This window comes from Pseudorca crassidens, chromosome 4, assembly GCF_039906515.1.
Source record: "Pseudorca crassidens isolate mPseCra1 chromosome 4, mPseCra1.hap1, whole genome shotgun sequence".
Classification (NCBI taxonomy): Eukaryota; Metazoa; Chordata; class Mammalia; order Artiodactyla; family Delphinidae; genus Pseudorca; species Pseudorca crassidens.
The window spans coordinates 68,510,373-68,534,333 of NC_090299.1; the positions used below are offsets into that span (position 1 = coordinate 68,510,373).

The 23,961-nt window shown below is 35.8% G+C and overlaps 1 long non-coding RNA gene and 1 pseudogene across 1 annotated transcript in view; both read right to left on the minus strand.

The window, feature by feature from the left end:
• The window catches only part of LOC137223163 (uncharacterized), a 134,039-nt gene that overhangs the window by 62,741 nt on the left and 47,337 nt on the right, over positions 1 to 23,961 (minus strand). The gene's annotated exons all lie outside the window — the stretch shown is intronic.
• Positions 2,114 to 23,961, minus strand: part of LOC137224125 (mitotic spindle assembly checkpoint protein MAD2A pseudogene) — a 34,572-nt pseudogene continuing 12,724 nt past the window's right edge.

A 23,961-nucleotide genomic window follows, 5' to 3' on the forward strand; every position in this document is an offset into this window, starting at 1 on the left:
AAAATATTTGGATGGTAGGATTCAAAGGATTAGAGGGTTGGAGTGCTTTACTTGATGTGGGAAAGATAAGAAGGAGGGACAAGACAAGGAAGAAGACTGGAATTTTGGCTGGACAGTGGAGTGAGAGTGATACTATTCACAATATAATAAATTCAGGTAGAGTGATTTCAGTTTGACACATGCTGAGTTTTTGGGGTTCCTGAGAACTTTTAAGTGGAGATGCTGATTTCACAGATTTATAGGTCCATATATCAAGGAAAGAGCCAGAAGGACACAGATATACAGATACACAGAATGTGTGTGCACACACATACACATATATATGCACACATACATATATATGCACACATACTTACACACACACACACACAATGACAGTTCAGGCAATGAAACCTGATGAGACCAAGCACTGTGAAGAATGAAATTGGAAGGCAAAGAAAGGCAGAGGAAAGGAGATGGAAATAATAGAAGGGGATCTACAAAAGAGAACTGAGCACAGAGCATGGGAAGAGTTGCCTACCCAGAAGAATAAAACAGTGATCACAAAATACGTTCCTACAGAACTATTCTTACTCAGGTGAATATCCTTTTGAAACTTCTGTTTCATCGCTTAGCATCGAAAATCCAGATGCATAGCAATATTATTTACTTTATGAACATCAAAACATATTAATAATTGGATAATGAAGTTTAATTACTGGAAAGCTAGAGTTATAACTCCATTTCTAGATATCCTAGATTCAGAAATGATTTAGCTCTATTTTGACTGGTGAATGGGATTGGAAATTCTATTACATATTGGTTTTGGTTTATAAATTGTAAGTCAAAACCCAATAATATGACTGCTATAACAGAATAGAATCATATAATTGTGTTTAATCTATAAATATAATTTAAAATGAGAAAAAAAACTAATCTCAAAAAAAATTCTGCCTTTCAAAAAACAATTTTTCTTGGACGAAAATCTGGGAGTAAATGAATCAAAATTAGAATTGCATACATCAAAGCAATTCTAAATAGTCAAAGTTATACTTAGAGGAAAAATGGTGACTGTTCAGAGCTTTATTTAAAGGATAACAAGAAAGTAAAACATATCAAACACAAGATTATAGAAACATAATTTTTGCAAGGGGAAGGAATAAAAAGAGAAATGTGAAAAACTAATAAATTTTAAGTAATTTCGTTAAAAGTTATTTTTAGTAAAATGGATCCTAGGTGTCTCAGGCATAGGGGCTTCCTACTGTACACCAAAACAGTGCTTTCCAACCATCTGTCTTATATTCTTAAATCCTATTCAAATGATGTCTTTACAACTATTATGAAAAGTTAGTATTATCAAAACTATCTTACAGGTTAGAAAACTGAGGTTAATGGACATGAAAATTACACAGGAAGTAAATACTGCAGGAACAATTTACCCTTTGGTGTGTTAAATATAAAACTTGTGATCTTTCCATTCTATAATGGAAAATATGTTGTCTTCAATTTCTTTTATCAGCATTTTATAGTTTTTGGAGTACAGGTCTTTTGCCTCCTTAGGTAGGTTTATTCCTAAGTATTTTATTCTTTTTGATGCAAAGTTAAATGGACTTGTTTCCTTAATTTCTCTTTCTGATACTTTGTTGTTATATTATTTACTTTTTTAAGTTGTTATGGCATTGTTTCTAGGTTTACATATACTGAACTAGTCTAGCATAGTTGGAATAATACAATAATTACATTAATACAAATAGTTTCTCCCAATTTGCATATACATGCTCAGAATACTTAGCTCAACAGAAGCTGAGGGCTGAGGTCTAGGGGAGGAACCCACAACATGGCAGGGAAGAAGCTGGGCAGATAACATGTTCTGACTTTGCTGTATTCCTATCCTCTGTACCATGCCAAACAAACCCTGTTGCTAAACACAACTAGATGTGGGTAAGGGAGTTCTAATTATTTATTCCATGGAAGTTGGCATTACCAGGGCACAGAGTAGATTGAAGAAAGGTGGAAAATGGATTGGAAAGGGTAAATAAAAAATATTCAACATAACTGCTAATTGCAGGGATGTGATACTCTGAATATTTTATGCACTAATGACATTATTTCACATAAGCCACCAAGGATTACCTTTTCTTTTTTTTTAAAACATACACATTTAACTTTATTTCATCATTGTCATTTAAAGCTTGATTTTATAAAACATAAAAGGACATTCTTAAAAGTTTGGTATCATAGCAATTTGAACAGTAGGAATATCCATAGCTTCATGGGTTCAAGTTATATAAATTAAAATCAAATAATTGGAAAATTTTTCAATATGGAAACTATACAAATGAAATAAATGGCAAAAGGACCTAATAAGAGCAATATTTTATTACTTATGGACTATCATTAGTTACTTTCAGGATCTAAACAAACATTCTGAATATTCATATTTCTTTAGCTCTATTTTATATTTAAATATTTCTGTACATTCTGAGTCAAGCTGCTTGACCAAAAGGTCTGATTTAGAAAGACATTTATTTTTATGGCAAAAGTTTTTCCATCTACAGTACTACCTTCAAAGGAATTGACATTACAATGTTAATGAAATCTGCTAGTTCCCTTTGGAACAGTGTGCAATAACTTACATCAGCCATATGGAAAGTGAAACAGGTACCAAGGAATGGAACAATTATGCACAGATTCAGTAAAGTATAATGTTAAGTTTTCCCCATCTAAAAATTAACCAATGAAATATATCAACTAAAGTTGATTTGGTTTCAGGAAAACCACATTTGAGAATACAAGTACATTACTGTCTTTAGCTCATCCTCAGTCATTGACAGGAATTTTGTAGGCTACCATGCTACTCACTTTGTGAATTGTAGTAGTAAATGAACGAAGATGAACTTCTTCAGAACTGGTAATGAACTGTGGTCCTGACTCTTCCCACTTTTCAGGTACAACCAAATCTTTGTCTGTATAAATCAGGAGATCAAATGAACAAGAAACTTCCAACAGTGGCAGAAATGTCACTGTAGCTGTGATCTGTCTGATCACTGAGCGAATTTCATCTTGGATAGCTTTCTGAGACTTTTCTCTGGGGGCACTGTCATCTTTTGTGGTCTTGTCACATTCAATATCAAATTGCCATCTTTCAAGGACCTCACCACTTTCTATATTTGAGATGACTACCACCAATTTCTGCACTGAACACTTGTATAACTATTCTTTCAGTTGTTCCACCACATTATTTAGGCATTTTATGAGTTCAGGATCAGTAGTTACAAGCAAGGTGAGTCCATATTTCTGCACTCGAGTAAAGGTTTCCGATGGATATAAGCCACGCTGATATAAAATGCTGTTGATGCCAAATGCTGGTCCAGAATGGCGCTTCCTGAACTCTAGTCCATCACCGTCGACCAGTTTCACCTCGCAGGGGTGACGGTGAGGGGTGAGCTCTGCACTTTAAAGAAACTCTCCCGGCGAAGGGGCTGTACCGCGAAGCAGGCCTCAGCAGCACCTAGGCGTCCTCCTCCATCATTAGCAACGCATCCGGAGGACGCGCCTGCATCCGCCTCTTCCCAGATTCCTCCTGCCGGGCAGGAGTCCGGGGCTGAGAGGGCTTGGGTTCGGGGCCACTCCAGCCCACCCGGCTTCCCCTCGCCTCGGAAGCCGAGCCGCGGGCCTGACGGGCGGCCTGGGCTCCGTTCTCTCAACCTCTTACATTATTTGAAAATAAGAAGCTTTAGAAGCTTCTTTTACTCATTATGCTTTAATTTACATAATATAATTAGTTCACTGATCATACTCTTATTGGTACTCTGATTTGCCATAACAATCCTTCATTTTCAAATACTTCTTGAATGTTTCTTTTAAATTTTGGCTGCATAATTTCCACTTAACTTCTGCACCTGTGTTGCTCTTTCAATTTCCATAACCAACTATTTTCTCTTTTGAGTAATGTTCTATAATCCTGACTGGTTTTACTGACTTTTATTTATAAATTGTAATCTGTCCTGTATGTTTTCCTTTTGTCACAGAAAAATTGTGAATCCAGAACAAAACAAATATTTCAAGAGAGAATTTTTCCACAAGTCACTTTTTTTAGATAACTAGAATGAGTTACGTTGATAGAAAGTGTTCTTCAAAAGACAAACCACTTAAATAAGATATTCCTCACCTAGTAGTCAGTTGTACTTCTTTGGTGTCCTCAGGGAAATACTAATGTCAGATTAATACACCTATTTTCTGTATGTAGAAATTTTAATATATATCTGCATATTATATTTTTTCAACATATATGTTAACTTGTCTCAACGTTTTGTAGATGAGTAAATTGAAACTCAGAAATCCTATGTATACTGCCCAAATAATCAGCAAAAAATGACAAAATAGCAATTCCAGCCAGATTTACTGTCTCAATAATTTGCACATACTTCACTGTATATATACATATTTAAGATTTGTGTACAGAGACTCTTAGCATCTCACTTTTAGAGATTAAAATATTAGTAAGTCTTCCATTTTGTTATGATACGGAAGTCCAGAGTTTCTAAATATTTGTAAAAAGGAGCAACTGCTCTTGGAGAGAAAAACAGCAGGCACATATTTAACTTATCAGTCCTTTACAAGAAAATAATTGGACAGCAGAGAGAAATATAACAGGTCACCACCTCAAAAAAGGACAGCATTTACAAGAGACCATGGCATGATAAGAACAATCATATTATGAGTTTGCAACTGTTGTCATCCATCATGTTGGGAATACAAATAAGGATGAGATATGGAAAAAGAATATATGCGGGTTGCTAAAGCTTTTCTCAGGAAGTATTTTTTCTCATTAAAAGCAGTTTAACAAATAACATCACAGGTAGGGCAAATGCAAAATGACAGGCCTAGCAACAGAGGGCAGACATCATTTCTATAATCAAATGGAAATCTCACGAGCATTATGAAACTAACCAGAGCAGCTGCCTTTGAATTTTGCCAAAAAGACATATGCTCTTAGAACAGCCCCTTCCACTGCTGGTGGCTGAAACCCAGCAGGGTACTATTGTAATGCTATTCCACTTATATTTTATTATTTTACTCATAGCCACATTTTACTCAGAATATTGAAACTTTCATGGAAATTAAATGCCATGTGTTCACATTAGACTTCCACTGGCAGCTCCATTCTATGTGAAACAGTCTAGTCTAAGAAGAATTTGACCCCAGTCTTGCTGAAAACATTCCCTCCTTAGTTATCTAAATGTCAACTCCTTCAAATTTAGCACTAATATTTTAAAATACAAAGGTCTCAGTTTTACATACATAAAAGGAAACTATTCAAACTGAAACCAAGCAGGACCCTGCGGGGCCCTCTTGGGGACAGACAACCTCCCCCCACCTTAGATCCCCCAGCTCTTGTTTGTAGAAAGTTTTAGCCTCCTCTGCCTTCCATGAGTTACAAAGAGCAAATTTAATCAGAGAAGTGAGCAAATGCAAAAATAAAGGAAAGCAGTCAAGCAAGACAAAATAATAACAGTTTAGCCATAAAACAAAGTCAAGGACCTTTAGTTCCTTCTCAAGGGCCATAGATAATATCTTGAGCCATATCCTTGAGTTGTTTTGCTGATACTAAAACCCCTACCAGGTGGAGGAAGTTAACTGCATGCTGACCACCAGCACAAAGACCCCAGGCCAGGTGGAACCAGAAGGTTGGTGTCTGAGATCCCTGAAACATCACCTTGTTAGTTACCTCACCATCAACCAATCAGAGAATTGTGCATGAGCTGATCACATTGTCTTTAAAAAACCCTTCCCTGAAATCCATCAGGGAGTTCAGGTCTTTGGAGCACAAACTGCCCATTCTCCTTGCTTGGTGCCCTCAATCAACACTGTACTTTCCTTCACAACCCGGTGTCAGTAGATTGGCTTTTTTCCACGTCTGGTGAGTAGGCCAAAGTTTGGTTTGGTAACAAACCCTGTAGTCACTAGCCCTAGGAAGTTTTTTTTACAAGTAACATTGTAAAACTATGTCAGAAATACTGAGTAGGAAGTTGTATTTATCAAGGACAAATATTAAATCCTATGTTTCCCATGTGCAATGTGCATTGACCGTCATTCCTTCACATTAGGACTAATTGCTTCCTAATCCTTAGGGGGAAAACCCTAAATCATATTGTTCTAATCAGCAGCCCAGAAAGATTTAAACAGAGGAAAATAGTAGCCCAACTTCCTAAGTTGTGTTTGTAAAATGCATTCGCAGGTTTTGTGCGGTTTTTTTAATTGTTGTTATTTTAAGATGCTGTGAATTTGAAAGAATGAACATAATCATAAAATGCACAGGATTCTAAACCCATAATCAGGATATTTAGAGTAATTCTCAGTTTCTTGGTTATAACAAGAGCACATAAGCCAAAATAATTTTTAAAATTAAACAAAAATATTGGCTTAGTGGCTTCCCTGGTGGCGCAGTAGTTGAAAGTCCGCCTGCCGATGCAGGGGACATGGGTTCATGCCCCAGCCTGGGAAGATCCCACATGCCGCAGAGTGGCTAGGCCCATGAGCCATGGCCGCTGAGCCAGCGCGTCCGGAGCCTGAGCTCCGCAATGGGAGAGGCCACAAGAGTGAGAGGCCCGCGTACCGCAAAAAAAAAAAAAAAAAAAAAAGAAAAAAAATTGGCTTATTTGAGCCTGAAGTTTATTCAGACTATCAAACATGTTGCCCTGAAATTAGCAGGCTTAAGAATGATAAATACAGTGTAATGATTAAGATCACTGGTTTGGAACCAGAGTGCTAGGCTCAAAGTGTCTGCAATATAATAACGTGGTGACCTTTGGCAAGTTATTTAAATTCTCGGTATCCCTTCATCTGCAAATCATACAAAAATATATGTATGCATATCATGGGGTTACTGTGAAGATTAAACGAGTTAATGATTTTAAGTACTTGGAAATTATCTAGTATACATTAAATGCCCCATTTTTTAAAAAAAACTTAATTTCCAGCTACATGAGTATGTATCTTTAATGTGTGGAGATTCCTCAAAAAATTAAAACTAGGGGCTTCCCTAGTGGCGCAGTGGTTGAGAGTTCGCCTGCCGATGCAGGGGACACGGGTTCGTGCCCCGGTCCAGGAAGATCCCACATGCCGCGGAGCGGCTGGGCCCGTGAGCCATGGCCTCTGAGCCTGCGCGTCTGGAGCCTGTGCTCCGCAACGGGAGAGGCCACGACAGTGAGAGGCCCACCTACCACAAAAAAAAAAAAAAAAAAATTAAAACTAGGACTTTCATATGATCCAGCAATCCCACTTCTGGGTATATATCCAAAGGAAATGAGACAGATTATAAAGAGATATCTGCACACCCATGTTCACTGCATCAATATTCACAGTAGTTAAGATGTGGAAACAATCTAAGTGCCCATCAATGGATGAATGAATAAAGAAGATATGGTGTGTATATATATAAAATGGAATATTATTTAGCTGTAAAAAGAACATCCTGAAATTTGCACAACAGAGATGTACCTTGAGGGCATTATGTTAAGTGAAATAAATCAGACAGAGAAAGAAAATACTGTATGGTATCACTTATACAATCAAAAAAAGCTGGACCTGTAGAAACAGAGAGTAGACTGATGGTTGCCAGGGACTGGGGAATGGGTAAAATCGGGAGATGTTATTCAAAGGGTACAAACTTAAATTATAAGTCCTGGGTATCTAACGTACAGCATGGTGATTATACAAAATAACAGTGTATTATATATTTGAAAGTTGCTAAAAGAGTAGATCCAAAATGTTCTCACCACAAAAAGAAATGGTAATTATGAGAAATAACTGAGATGTTAACTAATGCTATGATGGCAATCATTTTGCAATATATATGTGTATCAAATCAACATGATGCACACATTAAACTTATACAATGTTTTATACATGTATAATACATGTCAATTATATTTCAATAAAGCTAGAAATACAAATTCTTGGCAAGTGTTCTTTTCTCCATCCCTTATATGCTTTTCTACTAAAAATATGATTAGGTTCTCAACTACTGAGACTTACTGGGACAGATAATAAAATGTACAATATGAGCCATGCATAAGATGCACTGAATTGAGAGCAGGTGAAGTGGGTTCAATTTCTACCTCTACCACTCAAAAGCCCTTGTCCTTTAGGCTCACATTATCATTTGTAGAACTAAAAAAGTAGATGTTTGTAAGTAGGTGATATGTTTAGTATAGATGTGAAAGTATAAATGTGACTAGTACTGATGAAATTCATAATAAAGTGCCTCTTCCAAAATATAAAGATATTTTAAAAATATAATGAAGATATATACATGAGAATTCATTACCTTGTATTTGTTATGGTGACATTTGTACAATTTATTCCTATTTTTTTCCACATAATATTCTGAACTGGTTTAATTATTTAACCAGTTAAAAATAAGAAAAAAGAAAATCACTAAAAACATTAAAATAGATGACAGCCTTTTGAACTCCTTATATAAACCAAAGCTGTAAGTTAGGAAGATTTGTTCTTGACACGTAAAGTCACAAAATAAATTTATGACCATAGCAGGTACTTAAAAGTAAAATGTGGAAATTTAAATGTGGATAGACTCCTAGAGGGAAGAATTATAGGTCATGAAATATATCTTCACTGATTGAGGGTTTAAGGCATGCATTAAAAAAAGAAACCAATTCTCCAAGTAGTTTGTATTTATATCTCATTACAGCCACTATGATTAGTTGACTTTCAATAAAATAAGTCACAAAGGAAAAAAAATATGCCAGGAATCAGATTAACATGGCGGAGGAGTAGCACATGGAGCTTACCTTCTCCCACAAATACATCTACATGTGGAACAATTCTCACAGAACATCTAATGAATGCTGGCAGAAGACCTTAGATTTCTAAAAGGACAAGAAAATCTCCATATAACTGGGTAGGACAAAAGAAAAAAGAAAAAAAGAGAAAGGAATCAGGGCAGGACCTGCACCCCTGGGAGGGAACTGTGAAAGAGGAAAGATTTCCACACGCTGGGCAGTCCCCTCACCAGTGGAGAAATCAGCCAGGACAGGATGGCAGGGGGGAGCTTTGAAGCCTCAGAGAAGAGCAGTGCAACCAATTTGCAGAGGGGAAAGCAGAGAGACACCTGCACAGATGGTTGGTGCCACAGCCCTGCGCTCCCCAGCCTGAGACGCTCCTGTGCTTGTGCAGGCGGGGGCTGGGTGCTGAGGCTCGGGCTTTGGAGCAGACCTGGGGAAAGGACTGGGGTTGGCTATGTGGAGACAGCCTGAGGGAGCTGAGGTGTGGTGCACCCCAACCAAGGGAGTACAGGAAGAAACACAGGCCTGCCAGAGAAGCAAGGTGCCATTGTTGGGGTGCACAGGAGGAGAGGGGCAGGACCAACATAGGAGCTTCTTTCTCTGCACGTATGTACTCTCAAGTGGCAGGGTACTGCCTACAAGAGCTCCAGGGGCAGGCGCGAGCCGCTGCTGCCATCTCAGACTCCAGAGGCAAGTGCAGACCTCTGCCACTGCCAAGGGTCCCATGAGCCAGTGCCAGTCTCTGCCCCCACCTTCCTGGGAGCCTGCAAGAGCAACGCACCTGCACACCCCCTACTCAAGGGGATAATGGCCAGCACGTGCTAAAGGAAGAGATAGCAAGCATCCAAACTAAAAGCAGCCCTTGCACCAAAAAAATATTATACCCACATAAGCTACTCTGGGACACTCCGGCATATAAATAGCCCTCCAAGACTACAGTAGATAACTGTTTCTCCTAAACTCACAAAGTAAAAGAAATATAAGTAAAATGAAGAAGCAGAGGAACCATTCCCAGTTAAAAGACCAAGAGAATACCCCTGAAAGAACAATGTAACAGACCTCTTTGGTCTAATAGAAACCAAGTTCAAAAGAGGAGGTAAAGAAAATACTGAAGGAATTAAGGCTATCACAGAAATGTAGATTACTGTAAAAAGGAACTAGAAACTATAAGCAGGAGCCAAAAAATATTAGAAAATTCATTTGCCTAGAAGAAAGCTGAGAAAAAGGCAATGAATAGCAGAATTAATCATGCAGAAGAAAGAATAGGTGATCTGGAAGTAGAAATAATGGAAATTACACAATCAGAACAGCAGACAGAAAAATGAAAAAAAAAAAGAAAGCAATATAAGAGACCTATGGGATAATATAAAACATGCCAGTCTATGCATAATAGGGATTCCAGAAGGAGAAGAAAGAGGAAAGGGGATTGAAAATGTATTTGAAGAAATTATGGCTGAAAACTTCCCAAACCTAAAGAAGGAAACATATATCCAGATACAAGAAGAGCAGAAGGTCCCAAACAAGATGAACTCAGACCTACACCAAGACATATAATAAAAATGGCAAAAGTTGATGATAAAGAGAAGATTCTAAAGGCAGCAAGTGAAAAACAAAGAATTACAAAGGAACCCTCATGAGGCTACCAGCTGATTTCTCTATAAAAATATTGCAGGCCAGAAGGGAATGGCAAAATACATTTAAAGTCTTGTAAGGGAAAAATCTGCAAACCTACAATATACTACCCAGCAAGATTGTCATTTAGAATAGGAGGAGAGATAAAGAATTTCTCAGACTAGCAAAAACTAAAAGAATACAGCAATACAGAGCCTATTCTAAAAGAAATACTGCGAGGTCTTCCTAAATAGAAAAGAAGCAAGAAGATATAGGAAAGAAGAAGTCACAATCGGAAAATAAATCACTTAAATAAGACAATATACATATTAAAAAAAAGAAAAAAAAACTTACTTGTGAAAGCGATGAAAAACCCAAGGAACAGCAAAAGGATAAACATGAAGATGTAAAAAAGGACATCAAAATCATAAAACCAGGAAAGGAGGGTAAGAAAATAAAATTTTTTTTTTTTTTCAGAATCTGTTTGAGCCTATATGACTATCAGTCTAAAGCAAGCAGATATTGGAAGGGGTTAACATACTTGTAAAACAGGGTAACCACAAATCAAAAACAGACAAAAAACAAAAAAAGAAGAGAATACAAGCATAAAATGAAAGGAAATCATCAAACCACACACACAAAAAAAAGGAACAAAGAAGAAACAGAATCAACTGGAACACAAGGTTTAAAAAGGCCATAAATACAGATGTATCAATAATTACCTTAAATGTCAACAGACTGAATTGTCCAAGAAAGACATAGACTGGCGGACTGGATTTAAAAAAAAAAAAAAAGAACAGCCTACAATATGCTGCCTACAAGAGACCCACCTAGGGTAAAGGACATATATAGATTAAAACTGATGGGATGGAAAAAGATATTTCATGAAAATGGAAATGATAAGAAAGTGGGAGTCGCAATACTCATATCAGACAAAATAGACTTTAAAACAAAGGCCATAAAGAAAGATAAAGGAAACTAAAATGATGAAAGGATCAATACAAGAGGAGGATTTTACACCTGTACATATATGCATCTAATAAAGGAGCACCCAGATACATTAAAAAAAATACTAACGGACCTAAAGGGAGAAACTGATGGGACTACAATAAGAGTAGGAGACTTTAACACCCTACTCACATCGATGGACAGATCTTCTAGACAGAAAATCTTAAGGCAACAGAGATCCTAAATGATACAATAGAACAGTTAGACTTAATTGATATTTTCAGGACATTACATCCAAAAAAACACCAGAATACACATTCTTTTTAAATGCACATAGAACATTCTCTAGGGTACAAAACTAAGCTCAACAAATATAAGAGTATAGAAATTATTTCAAGTGTCTTCTCTGACGTCAACAGCATGAAACTAGAAATAAACCACAGGAAAGAAAATGATTACGTGGAAACTAACAACATGCTACTAAAAAGCCAATAGGTCAATGAGGAAATCAAAAAGGAAATTAAAAAAATACCTTGAGGGCTTCCCTGGTGGCACAGTGGTTGAGAGTCCACCTGCCGATGCAGGGGACACGGGTTCATGCCCCAGTCCGGGAAGATCCCGCATGCTGCGGAGCGGCTGGGCCTGTGAGCCATGGCTGCTGAGCCTGTGCATCCGGAGCCTGTGCTCCGCAACGGGAGAGGCTGCAGCAGTGAGAGGCCCACGTACCGCAAAAAAAAAAAAAAAAACCTTGAGACAAAGGACAAAAAACCCACAACCATACAAAAATCTATGGGATGCAGCAAAAGCAGTTCTTAGAGGGAAGTTCATAGTGATACAGGCCTTCCTCAAAAAACAAGAAAAATCTCAAACAACCTAACCTGTCACCTAAAATAATTAGAAAAAGAAGAACAAACAAAGCCAGTCAGCAGAAGGAAGGAAATAGTAAAGATCAGAGAGGAAATCAATAAGAGATTAAAAAATAATAGAAAGAAATCATAAAACCAGGAGCTGGTTCTTTGAAAGGCTAAACAAAATTGAAAAGCCTCTAGCTAGGCTCACCAAGAAGAGAGGAACCACATAAACAAAATAAGCAATGCGAAAGGAGAGTTAATAAACAATAATGCAGAAATTTAAAAAAAAGAGAATACTATGAACAATTACATGATAACAAATTGGACAACCTAGAAGAAAGGGAAAAGTTTCTAAAAATATACAGCCCACTGAAACTGAATCAAGAACATATAGATAATTTGAATAGACTGATCACTAGAAGTAAATTAGACTCTGTAATAAAAACAACAACAACAACAATTCCCTACAAACAAAAGTCCAGGACCAGATGGCTTAAGGGTGAATTCTACCAAACATAAAAAGAAATTGTACTGATCCTTCTAAAAGTCTTCTAAAAGACTGAAGAGGAAGAACACTCCCAAAGACATTCTATGAAGCCACCATCACCCTGATACCAAAACCAGACAAAAACATTACCAAAAAGGAAAATTACAGACCAATATCTTTGACGCATATAGATGCAAATATTCCCAACAAAATACTAGCAAACCAAATCCAACAACACATAAAAAAGATCATATATCATGACCAAGTGGGATTCATCCCAAGTTAACAAGGATGGTTCAACATATGCATATCAATCAGTGTAACATCTATGATCATCTCAATAGATGCAGAAAAAGCATTTGACAAAATTCAACATCCCTTCATGATAAAAACTCTTACCAAGGTGGGTACAGAGGGAACATATCTCAACATAATAAAAGCCATTCATAACAAACCCACAGCCATATAATACTCAATGGTGAAAAGCTGACAGCCTTCCCACTAAAATCTGGAACAAGACAAAGATGCCCACGCTCACCACTTCTATTCAATACAGTATTGGAGGTCCTAGCCACAGCAATTAGACAAGAAAAAGAAATAAAAGGTATCCAAATTGGAAGGGAAGAGGTATAATTGATACTATATGCAGATAATATGATATTATATAAAGAAAACCCTAAGAACTTCACACAAAAACTACTAGAACTGATAATAAATTCAACAAAGTAGCAGGATACAAGATTAATATTCAGAAATTGGTTGCATTTCTTTATAATAATAATGAAATATCAGAAAGTAAAAGTCAAAAAAACAATACCTTTTAAAATCGCACCAAAAAAAAAAAATGCTTAGGAATAAGGCTAACCAAAGACGTGAAAAACTTATATGCTGAGAACTATAAAACATTAATAAAGAAAATTAAAGAGGATGCAAAGAAATGGAAAGATATTCCATGCTCTTGGATTGGAAGAATTAATATTGTTAAAATGGCCATACTGCCCAAAGAACTATATAGTTTTAATGTGATCCCTATCAAATTATGCATAACATTTTTCACAGAACTAGAAAAAATAATCCAAAAATATATATGGAACTATAAAAGACCCAGAATTGCCAAAGCAATCCTGAAGAAAAAGAACAAAGCAGGAGGCAAAACTCTCCTGGACTTCAGACAATACTACAAAGTTATAGTAACAAAGCTACAGTAATGAAAACAGCAGTGTGATATCGGTACAAAAACAGACATATGGATCAATGGAACAGAATAGAGAGCCCAGAAATAAACCCACACACCTACCATCAATTAATCTTTGACAAAGGAGGCAAGAATATAAAATGGGGAAAAGACAGTCTCTTCAGGGAGTGGTGCAGGGAAAGTTGGACAGCTGCATGTAAATTGATGAAGTTAGAACATACCCTCATACCATACACAAAAATAAACTCAAAATGGCTTAAAGACTTAAACATAAGACATGACACCATAAAACTCCTAGAAGAGATCACAGGCAAAATATTCTCTGACATAAATTGTACCAATGTTTTCTTAGGTCACTCTCCCAAGGCAATAGAAATAAAAACAAAAATAAACCAACGGCACCTAATCAACCTTACAAGCTTTTGCACAGCAAAGGAAACCATAAACAAAACAAAAAGAAAACCTACAGAAGGGGAGAAAATATTTGCAATCAATGTAACTAACACAAACTTAATCTCCAAAATATACAAACGGCTCACACAACTCAACAACAAAAAAATAAACAACCCAACCAAAAAATGGGCAGAAGACCTAAACAGACATTTGTCCAAAGAAGACATACAGATGGCCAGTAGGCACATGAAAAGACAATAAACATCACTAATTATTAGACAAATCCTCAAATGAAAACTACAATGAGGTACCAGCTCCCACTGGTCAGAATGGCCATCATTAAAAAGTCTACAAATAACAAATGCTGGAGAGGGTGTGGAGAAAAGGAAACACTTGTACACTGTTGGTGGAGCCACTATGGAAAACAGTATGGAAGATCCTCAGGAAACTAAAAATAGAATTACTATATGAGCCAGCAGTACAACTCCTGGGCATATATCCAGACAAAACTGTAATTCAAAAAGATACATGCACCCCAGTATTCACTGCAGTGCTGTTTACAATAGCCAAGACATGGAAGAAACCTAAATGTCCATCAACAGATGAATGGATAAAGAACATATGTTGCACATATCAAATGGAATACTATTCAGCTATAAAAAAGAATGAAATAATGCCATTTGAAGCAACATGGATGAGACTAGAAATTACATACTAAGTGAAGTCAGAAAGAGATAGACAAATTCCATATGATATCACTTATATGTGGAATCTAAAATATGGCACAAATGAACTTATCTATGAAACAGAAACAGACTCGCAGACATAGAGAACAGACTTGTGGTTGCTAAGTGGGAGTGCGGGAGGGAAAGGGATGGAGTGGTAGTTTGGAGTTTGGAGTTAGTAGATGCACACTTACATTTAGAATGGATAAACAAGGTCTTACTGTATAACACAGGGAACTATATCCAATCTCCTGGGATAAACCATAATGGAAAAGAATATATATATGTGTAAAACTGAGTCACTTTGTTATACAGTAGAAATTAGCACAACATTGTAGATTAACTATACTTCAATTAAAAAAATATATATATATGGTACTGCACACCTTTGTTAATGTTATCCTGTAATGATTAACTTATTTTGAAAGTCAAATCTCATCCTATTTTGTTTTTACTCTCTCTCTCAATCTCTCCACCCTTTGTGTGTATATAATAAATAAACCACACAATCTCAAAATGTATCAATACTAGGGAAAAAAAACAAAATTTCTAATTAGAAAGGTGTTTATTATGTTCATCCTAAAAGTAATACAGTTTCACCCCTATCCAATTTTTGCTTAATAGCGTCACTGTTTATTTTAAAACTTTCTACTAGTCTACTCTTTAAGTTTAACCAGTTCTGAAACATATACTGACCCAGCCCTTTAAATGTCATACATAAACATTACATTTCAGAAGAATTGTGAAGGTAAAACTTTGTCCCTCCTAGTTTTAAATCTAAATAACATATGCTTTTTGCTTTAGTGAATTTTAATGATACTTACTGATCATGAACTACATGCCACAGAACAAACACTAGTGAATAAGTTGTAGATAATATTACCTGAAGCATCACAAAGTTATTTATCCTGAATTTATGGATTAAAAGCAGATATGGAAATACTACCTCTGTTGGGATTTATCCTAGTTATTTATTGTTACATAATAAATTACTCCAAAAAATTAGTGGCTTAAAATAACAAATAATTATTCTCTCATAGTTTTTCTGGGTTAGTAATCTGGGCACAGGTTAGTTTTGTCTCAGGGTCTCTCACAAGGCTGCTTATCTGAAGTTTCACCTACAAGCAGAATTGTTGGCAGAACTTAGGTCCTCACGGGTACTGGCCAGCAACATCAGTTCCTTGCCATGTGCACCTCTCCATAGAGCGTCTCACATGTCAACTGATTTCTATCAGAGTAAGAAAGTGAGAGAAGGGAGAGCAAGACAGAAGTCAAAGTACTTTGAAACCTAATCCCAGAAATAACATCCCATCACTTGCTGTGTTCATTAGAAATGAATAAATAAAGTGCATCACTAAAATCAGCCCACACACAAGGGGGAGAGGATTTATAAGAACTTGAAAAACATAGGGTGGGGATTATTGGGGACCATCTTAGAGGTTGTCTACTACAGAATTGTGGCAGAAAAAGGCCTAGTACTGAGTAAAGTTTTGAGTTTCATTTCATGACCAGTTTTAGATTAAAAGGTTGTAAAATTTTGTCAATATATTAGATTATTGTTAAACATTTTGAAAAATTAGGATTCTAGCCAGTTTTATATTTTGCCACAATTTCAGATATATGAAATGATGCCTTCTTAACGCTTTTCCTCTTGATTAGAAACATAATCACTTGGGCTCCAGTGATTTCACAACTGCATGTTTCATGTAATTACTTTATAATTACATAAAAGTAGTGAAATTTAATAGAAATAGAGCCAGAACTATAGATTATGAGTAATACAGAAATTAATATTTTATAGCTACTTTATAGATTCCCACTGTTTGGTCTCTTCAGTATCGTTAATTTGTTGACTTTGCTTATTATTTAAATTTAAAGTAAAAATTTATGCTATAATAAGCAAGTTCTACTAAATTTTCAAGTTATGGCTGTCTTCCTGAGCTCAGGCAGTATTTTAGATAGCTTTTACTGATATTAGAATATTTAATATCTGTTTATACATAGAAGACAAAACTGAATTTATTACTATATAAACATAGCCAACATCTTGCTGCATTTGGGAAAAACATAAATTCTTATGGCCCTGTCAAAGGAAAAGCCCCTCATGTCATCCTGGCCCAAATTATTACTCCTTTTATGAAACTATACTTGGTCCCAGCACTTTAAAATACGTAATACATGAGTACTTCTAAAACATAATACTCTTTTTATTTTTAGGTCAAAAATTTTGCCTTGTTTGTGTTATAAAAAAGTTAATGTATTTTCCCCAAACTACAAGCAACCTGCATTTTCAAGGGTTTCTACTTTTATGAAACTTTCTAAAACATAATAGACCTAATTTGTTAAACTATGTTTTTCTATATTCGAGTCTTTGGATTTGGATAATGTTTTTTGTCCTGAGCACCTGGATGAGGAGTAGAGAAATTTGCTGAGATGACGAAGTCTATACACAGAACAGGCTGGGGCCACGGGTTGGAAAAGATCAGAGAATGACTTAGAATGTGTTGAGTATGAGAAGTTTATTGGATAGTAAACTGGAGATACTGAATAGGAAATGAATATGAGCCTGAATTAAAGGAAAATAAATATAGGCAATTATTAGCACACGAATAAATGTACAGCCATTAGACTCAAGTAATTTTTAGTATTACTACATGTGTACATGTCAGCAAAGGGCTCACTGCCTGACACACATAGAAGCCAATACTATGGCACTGGCTTTTAAGAAAAGAAAAAGCCTTATTGCAAAGTTGATTGGTAAGACAGGAGGTAGGGCTCAAATCCGTCTCCACGGTGGCAAGTGAGGTGGATATTTAAGGGTTAGGGTTTTGGAGTGGTAAAGAAAGGAGGAGAGCAGCTGGATACAAAGTTCCAGGAAGTGCTGCTAAGTTCTTATGCACAGGTACAAGCAGGTTTCATGCCTCTTCTTGGGTCACATGTGCAAATTTTGGGAGTTGGTATTAAACATGTGGGGGAACTTGGCGCTGTGACATCAAAAGGTCATCTATAGACAAGCAAGTCTATTGTGCAGACTTGGTTCAGACACACTGGTTCCATCCCAGTTTCAGCCAGTTTTGTTGTATTACAAACAGAGGGGTTTTTAACCAGCTGTTCCTTTATTTGCTGTTCTGTAAGACAAGCTCAAGGATTTCTGTAGGTCACCAGTTTCTGTTAACATTATGGGGCATGGCTTCAGAAAGGAATTTTTAACCCTGTGGGCATGGTTTCACATAGATTAAGAAACAAGTAAACCAACTAAGAGATAAGGTTAGTATTGTTAGAGGACTGACAGTGGCATCTGTGAAGCCAAGCTAAGGATGTGCTTCAAGAATGAGCAATTGTATCAATAGCTACAACCAGGTAAGATGAAAACTGAAACTTGACCTTGAATATAGTGATATGTCACTGTTGACACTGACAAAGTATATTTCATCATTCTAATGGGGTCAAAATTCTTACTGGAATGGGATCAAGGCAAAATGAGAGAAGACAAAATAGGGACGATAGTATAGATAAATGTATTTAGGATTTTAGTGTAAAGGGATCAGAAAAGAAGAAAAGAGTGTAAGTTATAGTAAGATATTTGGTTAAGAGGATTTATAGAAAATGTCCCCTTATGTTCAGCAAGATGAAGGACACTTGTTACTGTGACAGATTTTTTTAGTTCTGTGGTAGTGATTAATGTGTAAATATAACAGATTCTTCTGAAATAATAAGAGTGGAATAAAGATAGCAAGCTTAGAAACTGTTGAGGTATATTTGTGTGAGTAAATCCATGAACTATATAGGGAAGTAGACAATAGCAAAAATATAAAAAAACAAGGCTGGTTCTTTAAAATGCTTAGTATGATTTATAAATCTTTGGCAGCATTAATAAAGGTAAAAAGAAAGAAAATAAGAGTGAGCAAAATTCAGGATAAATAATGTAAAATAGCTTCTGACATATCAGAGATTTATAAAATGATAAAAGAATATAAGAAATTTAATCATTGTAAATTTGCAAATATATTTGAAAGGAAAGCATTTACGTAAAAGTATAAAATACAAAAATTTACAGGAAAATAGAAATCATGAATCAGCTACTGACTTTTTAGTAACTAATAAAAAATTAAAATGTCACCACACCACCCTAAAATTCCTTAGTCCTACGTGTTCCTTTTTTTTCCCCTGGTGAATTTCACCTAATACACAAGGATTATATAAACCCATTGTAATACACACTGCATTTTTTAAGCTTGTGTAGCATTCATTTCAGAACCATAAGAAAATTATGAGAATAGAAATCAAAGTTCTTTTCACTTATGAACATATATTCAAAAATTTTAGATAAAATTTTCAGTTAAGTGAATCCCATGGTATGTTAAAAATGCTTTGTAAATTTAAGCAGAAGACATGGGCTAAGAGAACTAGCCAGCATGTGAAGAAGAACAGGAAGAATTCCAAGAAGCAAGAAGAGCAAATGAAAACTCTGAGTTTGTGAACATCTTGGAACATTCAAGAAATCTAAAGAAGGGAAACACAGTGACATCTGTCAGACACCTTGAACTAACAAGCTTCAGGTAGTTGGCAGTTTTAACGTCTGACTGTGCTCCATGTCTTTGATATGTCTATATTTTGCAAAGCTGAGTTTTGTGTGATGCTATGATAAAAAAGAAGTATCCCGAGAAAAATCAGTGTGGAAAAGGAAGTGAAAGTGGTGGTGTCCAACGCAAATACAAGATTTAAAAAGATGCACAAAATCCAACAGCCACACACATTTCCTCGGAGAAAATGCAAAAATGGACATGTAGTTCTGGGTGGTGAAGACACAGAGATGAATGAAAAATCAGAAGACTGGAAAGATCATGCCTTCTCTCAACATCTCAGGTTCAGGACTTTTAAATTCTTGCCATAGAATGAAAAGATAACATTTAATAGATGCACAAAGGTCCAAACACAGATAGCCAAAGCTAATTGAGTATTTGTACTCCTTCTATGTCACTGAGTATCTACAAAAAAAGTTTATGAATTGGGAGAGGGAACTATTTTGTCTAGTTTCCTAAGAAACAGATAAAAAAAAATTGGAACTAGTAACAGAATGTATAATAAGATTCAGATATTAATTCCTGCTGACTTTAAAATCACCAGAATACTTCATGATCATAAAAAATAATAAAACAATATTGAGCATTAGGTGGGGAGAACACTGATCAAAAGGCTTATCACTACTATCACTGTATTTTTAAATTTAGCAGTAAGTTAAAAACAATGTTTTAGAACACATTTAAAATAATTATCTTTTTTTTTAGTTTTTATTATACTACACGCTCAAAAATATGCACACAAACAATAAATAGAAAGGAAAACAAAGGTTGTGTCATCTTGGAAGATATTTCTTTTGATAAAGGAATCAGATCTGACATCAAACTAGAGAGAGTAAAAACTGAGTGTTTTAAGCCAAATGTAATAGCACTTTTCCTAAATTTCTCTATTCTCTTTAGAATACTCTTCCATTCTTCTGCACAAGATGCCATATACTTTCCAGCACGAGCAGAAAGAAAGATATGGGATACAATACAGAACACTCGAAGAGAGAAGTTTCTAGTTCAAAATCCTAGTTCAAAAATGATACCTACGGGGCTTCCCTGGTGGCGCAGTGATTGAGAGTCCGCCTGCCAATGCAGGGGATACGGGTTCGTGCCCCGGTCTGGGAAGATCCCACATGCCGCGGAGCGGCTGGGCCTGTGAGCCATGGCCGCTGAGCCTGCATGTCCGGAGCCTGTGCTCCACAATGGGAGAGGCCACGGCAGTGAGAGGACCGCGTACCGCAAAAAAAAAAGAAAAAAAAATGATACCTATGAAGTACAAAACATTAAAATGTTTCTATCTCTCACTGTTACTTATTTTACAGAATTTCTTTGTCCAATATGGTAGCCACTAACAACACTGGACTTCTACGAATTAGAGTAAATTAATTAAGTATAAATATGATTAAAAACTTAGTTTTTTAGCCATACTAAGCCACATCTCAACTGTTCAATAGCCATATGTGATTAATGAATCTTGTATTGAAGAGTGAAGATATAGAATATTACCAATGTTGCAGAAAGTTCTACTGGACAGGTCTACTACAGAATGAATGGAATATGGGAAAGCATCAATCCCATACTAAATGTAAACTATAAGATCATAGCAATCCTTTTTCTAGATAATTTAATGTTCTGTAGTGTGCTCTGAAAATATACAAATAGACAAGCAGATAATTTTTAAAAATCCATGTATTAGAAATTGATATATTATTAATGAAGCTCCATAATTAAGTGGTGAAATGATGGACATTTTAGTAGATGTTATTAAGAAAAGGTGCACAATATATGGAGAAGAATAAAATTAAAACTACCATATGATTCAGCAATCCAACTCGAGTATATATTCAAAGGAAATGAAAATAAGATCTTGAAGAGATCTTAGAAATTGAGGGACAAAGGTTCAAAAAACTGATACTGAAATGGAAAAAAGACATTAACAGATAATTTACAAAAATACATATAAAATTTGTCCTCAAATATATGGAAAAATATTCAAGCTCACTCAATGGTAAGTCATACATATCTGGGATGACGCTGCTGAACCAAATTGGAGAAAAGCTTGTATTTGAAAGCAGAATGCTCCCATCTGTCAGTTTAATGTCTCCATGGCTTATAACGGAATGTGTGAAATATAACGTGTTGTAAACTGGTAGTTTGAACTGGGAGGGGATTTTAAAAGTATGCTGAAGAGAGATGCTCTCTCTCACATACACACATTTTTTTTTTTCTTTAGGAAAACTTACTCTTGGCAGCTGGTCTGACTAATTCCCTGATACCTGCTTCCACACAATAATATCCACAGTTCATTAAAAGTAAAAAGCATGAAAACACATTCTGTTTGTGAGGCCTGGGGAAAGAGGTACTTTCATATGTCATAAATATTAAAGCTGATGCCTATTGTGTTAGGTTGGGCTCTCAGGAAACAGATACCATGATGGAATGTGATATGCAGGGATCAAGACCTGTGAAAAAAGGAGAGAGAAAGCAAATTTGGATGGAGGAAGAAGTCTATGATGCAAGACCAGTAAAATCTAGCCAGTCTGCAGGAAGACTTGGAACATATTTAATACCTAAGAATTGTCTTTTGGAAGCTGAAAAGGACAGGTCTTTATACTCCTGCTCTGACTGGTTATTCAATGTGGGTGGTCCCTGGTTCTCTGCAGCTGAGTCAGATCCTAATGATATTAACAGTTAGAGTCTATGTGCTGACAGCTGGGGTCACAAGTACTTCTTGAGCAGGTAATCTGAGAGATTCTGTTTCCATCACAGTACTTATAATGAGGATAGAAATGAAATGGAAATAATGAATAGGAAAGGAAAATAACATAAGAGGTATCTAATGATGGTAATGTGCCCTGTCCTGAGGAGTATTCTTAAGTCAGTCTTACACATCTGGCATTATTTATTGATACATGCCACAGGGTTAAGTCCCAAGTCAGCCTAATTTGCTCTCTGGGAATTCACATCATTTCCCTGAGCCACTGTGGTCTTAACCGATATGTAAAACAGCAAGGATAATAATTTTCTCATAAAGAGTTTCTGAGGCACATGGTACTTCTGTTCCCTTTGAGGCTTGAAACTTTGTTTTAAACATCTTTATGCAATAAAATATTATATACTGTACATAAACAGTCATGGATATACTTTTTTCTTAGTTAAATATAGTAAACATGTTAGAAGTCTGATTATTCTCGTAAAAGCTGACAATACCAAAGCTCAGTCAAAAAATGTTCAGATATCAAAGCTCAGTCAAAAAGAATTTACATAGTGAACGAGGACTGAAATCTCAATAGAAAGTGTTATCAGGCAGATTAGGTGCCAAGTTCTGAGAAGTCTAGAAAAGTAGAAAGACTGATGATCTAAGAAAGAAGGCTCAGAAAGACAAAGGAAATGAGTATCATTAGATACATTCTACATGCTAGGCACTGAACTGGGTATTTAAAATATTTTTTCCCACTTATATGCACTTATAACTTTGTGAATTAAGAATGATTACTCCATTGACAGGAATACAATAATAGTAGGAGACTGTAACACCCCACTCACATAAATGGACAGATTTTCTAGACAGAAAATCAATAAGGCAACAGAAATCCTAAATGATACAATAGAACAGTAGACTTTTAATTGATACTACATCCAAAAAAAAAAAAAAAAACCCAAAACATGCATTTTTTTCGCATTTTTTTCAAGCACACATGGAACATTCTCTAGGACTGACCACATACTAGGGCACAAAACAAGCCACAGCAAATTTAAGAGTACAGAAATTATTTCAGGTATCTTTTATGACCACAACAGCATGAAAGCAGAAATCAACCACAGAAAAAGAAATGAGAAAAAAACGATTATGTGGAGACTAAACAACATGCTACTGTTGTTTAGCAATGGGTCAGCAGTGAAATTAAAGAGGAAATTAAATAATACCTTGAGAAAAATGACAATGAAAACACAACCATATAAAATATATGGGACACAGCAAAAGCAGTTCTTAGAGGGAAGTTCATGGTGATATAGGCATGGCTCATGGTGATACAGGCCTTCCTCAAAAAACAAGAAAAATCTCAAAGAAACACCCCAACCTACCAACTAAAAGAATCAGAAAAAGAAGAACAACAAAACCTATAGTCAGCATAAGGAAGGAAATAATAAAGATCTTAGAGGAGATAAATTTTAAAAGATTAAAAAGCAGTAGAAAAACTTAATAAAACCAATAGCTAGTTCTTGAAAGGGTAAACAAAATTAACAAACCTCTGGCTGGGTTCACCAAGGAGAGGAACCAAATAAAATAAGACATGCAAAAGAAGAAATAATAACCAATATCTCAGAAATTTAAAAAAAGTAGAGAATACTATGAACAAATATATGACAACAAATTGGACAACCTAGAAGGG